General features: G+C 38.6%; 1 pseudogene; it reads left to right on the top strand.

Moving 5' to 3' along the window:
* Positions 1-4,295: 4,295 nt before the first annotated feature.
* LOC108303047 lies at positions 4,296-6,695 on the top strand (annotated as a pseudogene).
* Positions 6,696-7,272: the final 577 nt, after the last annotated feature.

The raw sequence follows: 7,272 nt of genomic DNA, 5'->3' as shown, positions 1-7,272 counted from the left end.
AAAAAAAAAAAAAAAGAGTGAAAAGAAATGAACAAAGCCTCCAAGAAATATGTGATTATGTGAAAAGACCTAATCTGCATTTAATTGGTATACCTGAGAGTGACGAGAATAGAACCAAGTTAGAAAACACTCTTCAGGATACTATCCAGGAGAACTTCCACAACCTTGTTAGGCAGGCCAACGTTCAAATTTAGGAAATACGGAAAACACCACACAAAGGTATTTGTTAAGAAGAGCAACCCCAAGACACATAATCATCAGATTCACCAAGGCCGACATGAAGGAAAGAATGTTAAGGGCAGCTAGAGAGAAACGTTAGGTTACCCACAAAGGGAAGCCCATCAAACTAACAGTGAACCTCTCTGCAGAAGTACTACAAGCCAGAAGACACTGGGGGCCGATATTCAACATTCTTAAAGCAAAGAATTTTCAACTCAGAATTTCATATCCAGCCAAACTAAGCTTCATAAGTGAAGGAGAAATAAAATCCTTTAAAGACAAGCAAATGCTGAGAGATTTTGTCACCACCAGGCTTGCCTTACAAGAGATCCTGAAGGAAGCACTAAATATGGAAAAGAATAACTGGTAACAGCCACTGCAAAACCATACCAAATTGTAAAGACCACTGATGCCATGAAGAAACTGCATCCACTAATGGGCAAAATAGCCAGCTGGCATCACAATGGCAGGATCAAATTCACACATAACAATATTCACCTTAAACGTAAATAGGCTAAATTAAAAGACATAGATGGGCAAATTGGATAAAGAGACAAGACCCATCAGTGTGCTGCATTCAGGAGACCCAACTCACATGCAAAGACACACATAGGCTCAAAATAAAGGGATGAGGAAGATTTACCAAGCAAATGGAAAGCAAAAAAAAGCAGGGGTTGCAATGCTAGTCTCTAATAAAAACAGACTTTAAACCAACAAAGATCAAAAGAGACAAAGAAGTGCATTACATAATGGTAAAGGGATAAATGCAACAAGAAGAGCTAACTATCCTAAATACATATGCACCCAATACAGGGGCACCTAGGTTCATAAAGCAAGTTCTTAGAGACCTGCAAAGAGACTTAGACTCCCACACAGTAATAGTGGGAGACTTTAACACCCCACTGTCAATATTAGACAGATCAATGAGACAGAAAGTCAACAAGGATATCCAGGACTTGAATTCAACTCTGGACCAAGCAGACCAAATAGACATCTACAGAACTCTCTATCCCAAATCAACAGAATACACATTCTTCTCAGCACAACATCATACTTATTCTAAAATTAACCACATAATTGGAAATAAAACACTCCTCAGCAAATGCAAAAGAAAAGAAATTATAACAATTTCTCAGACCACAGTGCAATCAGATTAGAACTCAAGATTAAGAAACTCAATAAAAACCACACAACTACATGAGAACTGAACAATCTGCTCCTGAATGACTACTGGGTAAGTAACGAAATGAAGACAGAAATAAAGATGTTCTTTGAAACCAATGAGAGCAAAGACACAATGTACCAGAATCTCTGGAACACATTTAAAGCAGTATATACATAGAAAATTTATAGCACTAAATGCCCACAAGAGAAAGCAGGAAAGATATAAAATTGACACCCTACCATCACAATTAGAAGAACTAGAGAAGCAAGAGCAAACAAATTCAAAATCTAGCAAAAGACAAGAAATAACTGAGAGCAGAACTGAAAAAGATAAAGACAAGAAAAACTTTTCAGAAAATCGATGGCTCTAGGAGATGGTTTTTTGAAAAGGCCAACGAAAGAGATAGACTCCTAACCAGACTAATAAAGAAGAAAAGAGAAAAGAATCAAATAAACGCAATAAAAAAATAAATGGAATATCACCACCAATCTCACAGAAATATAAACTACTAACAAAGAATACTTTAAACACCTCTATGCAAATAAACTAGAAAATCTAGAAGAAATGGATAAATTCCTGGACACATACACCCTCCCAAGACTGAACCAGGAAGAAGTTAAATCACTGAATAGACCAATAACAAGTTCTGAAATTTAGGCAGCAATTAATAGTCTACCAACCAGAAAAAGTCCAGGACTGGGCTGATTCACAGCCAAATTCTAGCAAAGGTACAAAGAGGAGCTGGTACCATTCCTTCTGAAACGATTCCAAACAATAGAAAAAGAAGGAATCTTCCCTAACTCGTGTTATGAGGCCAGCATCATCCTGATACCAAAACCTGGCAGAGACACAGCAAAAAAAGAAAATTTCAGGCCAATATCTCTAATAAACATCAATGTGAAAATCCTCAATAAAATACTTGCAAACCAAAGCCAGCAGCATATCAAAAAGCTTACCCACCATGATCAAGTTGGTTTCATCCCTGGGATGCAAGGCTAGTTCAACATACACAAATCAGTAAACATAATCCATCACATAAACAGAACCAATGACAAAAACTACATGATTATCTCAATAGATGCAGAGAAGGCCTTCAACAAAAATCAACAGCTCTTCATGCTAAAAACTCCCAATAAAATAGATATTGATGGAACGTTTCTCAAAATAATAAGAGCTATTTATGACAAACCCACAGCCAATATCACACTGAATGGGCAAAAGCTGGAAGCATTCCCTTTGAAAACTGACACTAGACAAGGATGCCCTCTCTCACCACTACTATTCACATAGTATTGGAAGTTCTGGCCAGGGCAATCAGGTAAGAGAAAGAAATAATGCTTATTCAAATAGGAAGAGAGGAAGTCAAATTGTCTCTGTTTCCAGATGATATCACTGTATATTTAGAAAACCCCATTGTCTCAGCCCAAAACCTACTCAACCTGATAAGCAACTTCAACAAGTCTAGGGATACAAAATCAATGTGCAAAAATCACAAGCCTCCCTATACACCAATAATAGACAAAACAGGGAGCCAAATCATGAGTGAACTCCCATTCACAATTGCTACAAAGAGTGTAAAATACCTAGGAATACAACTAACAAGGGATGTGAAGGACCTCTTCAAGGAGAACTACAAATCATTGCTCAAGGAAATAAAAGAGGACACAAACAGATGGAAAAACATTCCATGCTCATGGCTAGGAAGAATCAATATTGTGAAAATGGTCAGATTGCCCAAAGTAATTTATAGATTCAGTGCCATCCCCATCAAACTGCCACTGATTTTCCACACAGAATTGGAAGAAACTACTTTAAATTTTATATGGAACCAAAAAAAGAGCCTGCATAGTCAAGACAATCCTAAGCAAAAAGAACAAAGCTGGAGGCATCAAGCTACCTGACTTCAAACTATACTACAAGGCTACAGTAACAAAAACAGCATGGTACTGGTACCAAAACAGATATGTAGACCAGTATAACAGAACAGAGGCCTCAGTAATACAAACAGATGCTGGAGAGGATGTGGAGAAATAGGAACACTTTTACACTGTTTAGTGGGAGTGTAAATTAGTTCAACCATTGTGGAAGACAGTGTGGCAATTCCTCAAGGACCTAGAACCAGAAATACCACTTGACCCAGCAATATCATTACTAGGTATATACCCAAAGGATTATAAATCATTCTACTATAAAGACACATGCACACGTATGTTTACTACAGCACTTTTCACGATAGGAAACACTTAGAAGCAACCCAAATGCCCATCAACGATAGATTGGATAAAGAAAATGTGGCACATATACTGGAATACTACGCAGTCACGAAAAGGAAGAGTCCATGTCCTTTGCAGGGACATGGATGAAGCCAGAAGCCATCATTCTCAGCAAACTAACACAAGAACAGAAAACAAAACACTTCATGTTCTCACTCATAAGTGGGAGCTGAACAATGAGAACACATGGACACAGGAAGGGGAACATCACACACCAGGGCCTGTCGAGGAGGTGGAAGGCTAGGGGAGGGCAGCATTAGGAGAAATACCTAATGTAGATGACAGGTTGATGGGTATAGCAAACCACCATGGCATGTGTATACCCATGTAACAAACCTGCAAGTTCTGCACATTACCCCAGAACTTACAATATAATTTTAAAAAACAAAACTGCCATTTTGGTCAGGCTCAGACCTGTGCTGCCTCAGGATGTAATGTGTAACAAAGGAACCCGGGTCTGCAGCGTGGGCCTGTGAGGCCTGTGGGTGCCTGTGTTCCCCAGCTCCCCCCGCAGCTGACTCCACAGTGGTCCCCTCCAGTTGTCCCCTCCAACACACAAGGCTGTGTGTTCTCCACCACTTACTGTTACCTCAACAGGCCAGGGTTACTGCAGTGACCCCCATAGTAGCCTTGGCCCTATGGAGGAGCCTGGGGCTACCCCGCAGCCATACTTGGGGCTGTTCCTGGAGGAGCTATGCAGGTCTGTGGCAGCACTGCCTAAAAGTGAGACCAGATTCTAATCCCTATGGTTTTCCATGGGAATTGGTGATATATGCAGCTGTTGTTGAATTTTTTGCTGTTCTCTTTTCGTTTGGGGAGAAGTTTTAGGTCGGTTAGGAGTTGGCTTTATGTGGGAAGAGAGAAAAAGCTTGCTGTAGCACTTTCTGGAATAACTGAAGAAAAATTTAAACCATCTGAAAAATTTAGCCTTATTCAAAAAACATATGAAGGCTGTGAAGTAGAGTTATCTTTAAAGAATGCCAGCTTTGAGAAGGAGGCAATAGAAACACAAAGTGTGGAGGCAGCCTGTGAAAAGCTGAATAGGTCCAATTCTGAATTTGAAGATGAAATACTCTGTCTAGAAAAAGAGTTAAAAGAAGAGAAATCTAAACATTCTAAACAAGATGAACTGATGGCGGATATTTCAAAAAGGATACAGTCTCTAGAAGATGAGTCAAAATCCCTCAAATCACAATTAGCTGAAGCCAAAATGACCTTCAAGATATTTCAAATGAATAAAGAATGATGGAAGATAGCAATAACAGGAAAGCCAGAAACAGTTTTACAAGAAGCTGACATGTGGAAAGAACAAGTGAGTGAACTTAATAAACAAAAAATAACATTTGAGGACTCCAAAGTACATGGAGAACAAGTTCTAAATGATGAAAATCACATCAAAACTCTGACTGAACATTTGCTAAAGATGAAAGATTGGGCTGACATGCTTGGAGAAGATATAACAGATGATGATAACTTGGAATTAGAAATGAACAATGAATCAGAAAATGGTGCGTACTTAGATAATCCTCCAAAAGGAGCTTTGGAGAAACTGATTAACGCTGCTAAGTTAAATCCTTCTTTAAAAACCTTAAAAGGAGAAAGAAACCAAATTTATATTCAGTTATCTGAAGTTGATAAAACAAAGGAAAAGCTTACACAGCATATTAAAAATCTTCAGACGGAACAAGCATCTTTGCAGCTAGAAAACACACATTTTGAAAGTGAGAATCAGAAGCTTCAACAGAAACTTAAAATAATGACTGAATTATATCAAGAAAATAAAATGAAACTCCACAGGAAATTAACAGTAGAGGAAAATTACCCGTTACAGAAAGAAGGGAAACTTTCTAAAGTAGAAAAAAAGATCAGACATGCCACTGAAGAGCTGGAGACCTATGGAAAGCAAGCTGAAGATCTTGAAGAACTGGAGAGAAATATTCACTTTTATCAAGGGCGGATTATTTCCTATGAGAAAAAAGCTCACGATAATTTGCTTGGCATCTTGGACTGCTGAAATGATTTAAGGAAAGAAAATGCTCACAACACACAAAAATTAACTGAAACAGGGTTTAAATTTAAACTTTTAGAAAAAGATCCTTATGCACTTGATGTTCCAGATACAGCATTTGGCAATGGTCCCTCACCATTGGGTCGGCCTTCATCCGAAACAAGAGCTTTTCTCTCTCCTCCAACTTTGTTGGAGGGTCCACTCAGACTCTCACCTTTGCTTCCAAGTGGAGGAGGAAGAGGCTCAAGATGCCCAGGGAATCCTCTGGACCATCAGATTATCAATGAAAGAAGAGAATCAAGCTGTGATAGGTTAACCCATCCTCACAGGGTTCCTTCTGACACTGGGTCCCTGTCACCTCTGTGGGAACCGGACCATATAAATAGCAGTTATTTGTTTTCTCTGATCCACCAGGACAATCATATCCTGATTCAGCTCTTCCTCCGCAAATGCAAGACAGATTTTATTCTAATTCTGGTAGACTGTCTGGACCAGCAGAACTCAGAAGTTTTAATATGCCTTCTTTGGATAAAATGGAAGGGTCAATGCCTTCCTAAATGGAATCCAGTAGAAATGATACCAAAGATGATCTTGGTAATTTAAATGTGCCTGCTTCATCTTTCCCTGCTGAAAATAAAGCAAATGCCCCTAGCTTTGTTCCTCCACCTCTTACTCCAATTAGAGGTCCATTGTTTCCAGTGGATACAAAGGGTCCGTTCATGAGAAGAGGACTTCCTTTGCCCCCACCTCTTCCAGGAACCATGTTTGGAGCTTCTTAAGATTATTTTCCACCAAGGGATTTCCCAGGTCTACCATATGCTCCATTTGCAATGAGAAATGTCTATCCACTGAGGGGTTTTTCTCCTTACCTTCCCCCAAGACCTGGATTTTTTCCCCACCCCCACATTCTGAAGGTAGAAGTGAGTTCCCTTCAGTGTTGATTCCACCTTCAAATGAGCCTGTTACTGAACATCCAGAACCACAGCAAGAAACCTGGCAATATTTTTGGTCTCTTCAAAAGTAATTTTGACTGATCTCATTTTCAATTTAAGTAACTGCTGTTACTTAAGTGATTACATTTTTGCTTAAATTGAAGCTTAATGGATCTATAATTCTCAGGATGGTATTTTGTAAATAAAGATGATTTAAATATCGAAAAAATAGCTTTCTCATTATACTCTCAACTTTTTAGTTTATTGTCTAATTGTTACCTGTCTTTGTAATCTCAGTGGGTAGCACAATGCCCAGCACAAAATGACACTTAAAAAACTCTTGTAGATGGAAAAAATAAACAACAATAGACCTAAAAGCCATGTTGTATGAATTCACCATGGCCATTTGCTATATTTGCTGTATAAGAAAAAAAGGATATTACCATTTTTAAATGTGAAAAAGAAAGAGACATTCCAGTTGATTACAGAAAATCCTCTAGAAGAAGTGAATAGAAACTATAGGAGATATATTTTTGCTCACTGTATAATTAGAACTTTTTCAAATGGGATGATTCCCATGAGGTGGGATCCTCAATTCAATATAACTGCTCAAGCAGAGTCTGAATGCCTTTTTGTCACTGAATGAGGAATGGGGGGATGGATAAAGAATTTCTC

The sequence above is a fragment of the Cebus imitator genome, unplaced genomic scaffold, assembly GCF_001604975.1.
Source record: "Cebus imitator isolate Cc_AM_T3 unplaced genomic scaffold, Cebus_imitator-1.0 Scaffold44, whole genome shotgun sequence".
Lineage (NCBI taxonomy): Eukaryota > Metazoa > Chordata > Mammalia > Primates > Cebidae > Cebus > Cebus imitator.
Note: the sequence above shows the minus strand (reverse complement) of the source record. Positions and strands in the feature narration are given on the sequence as shown.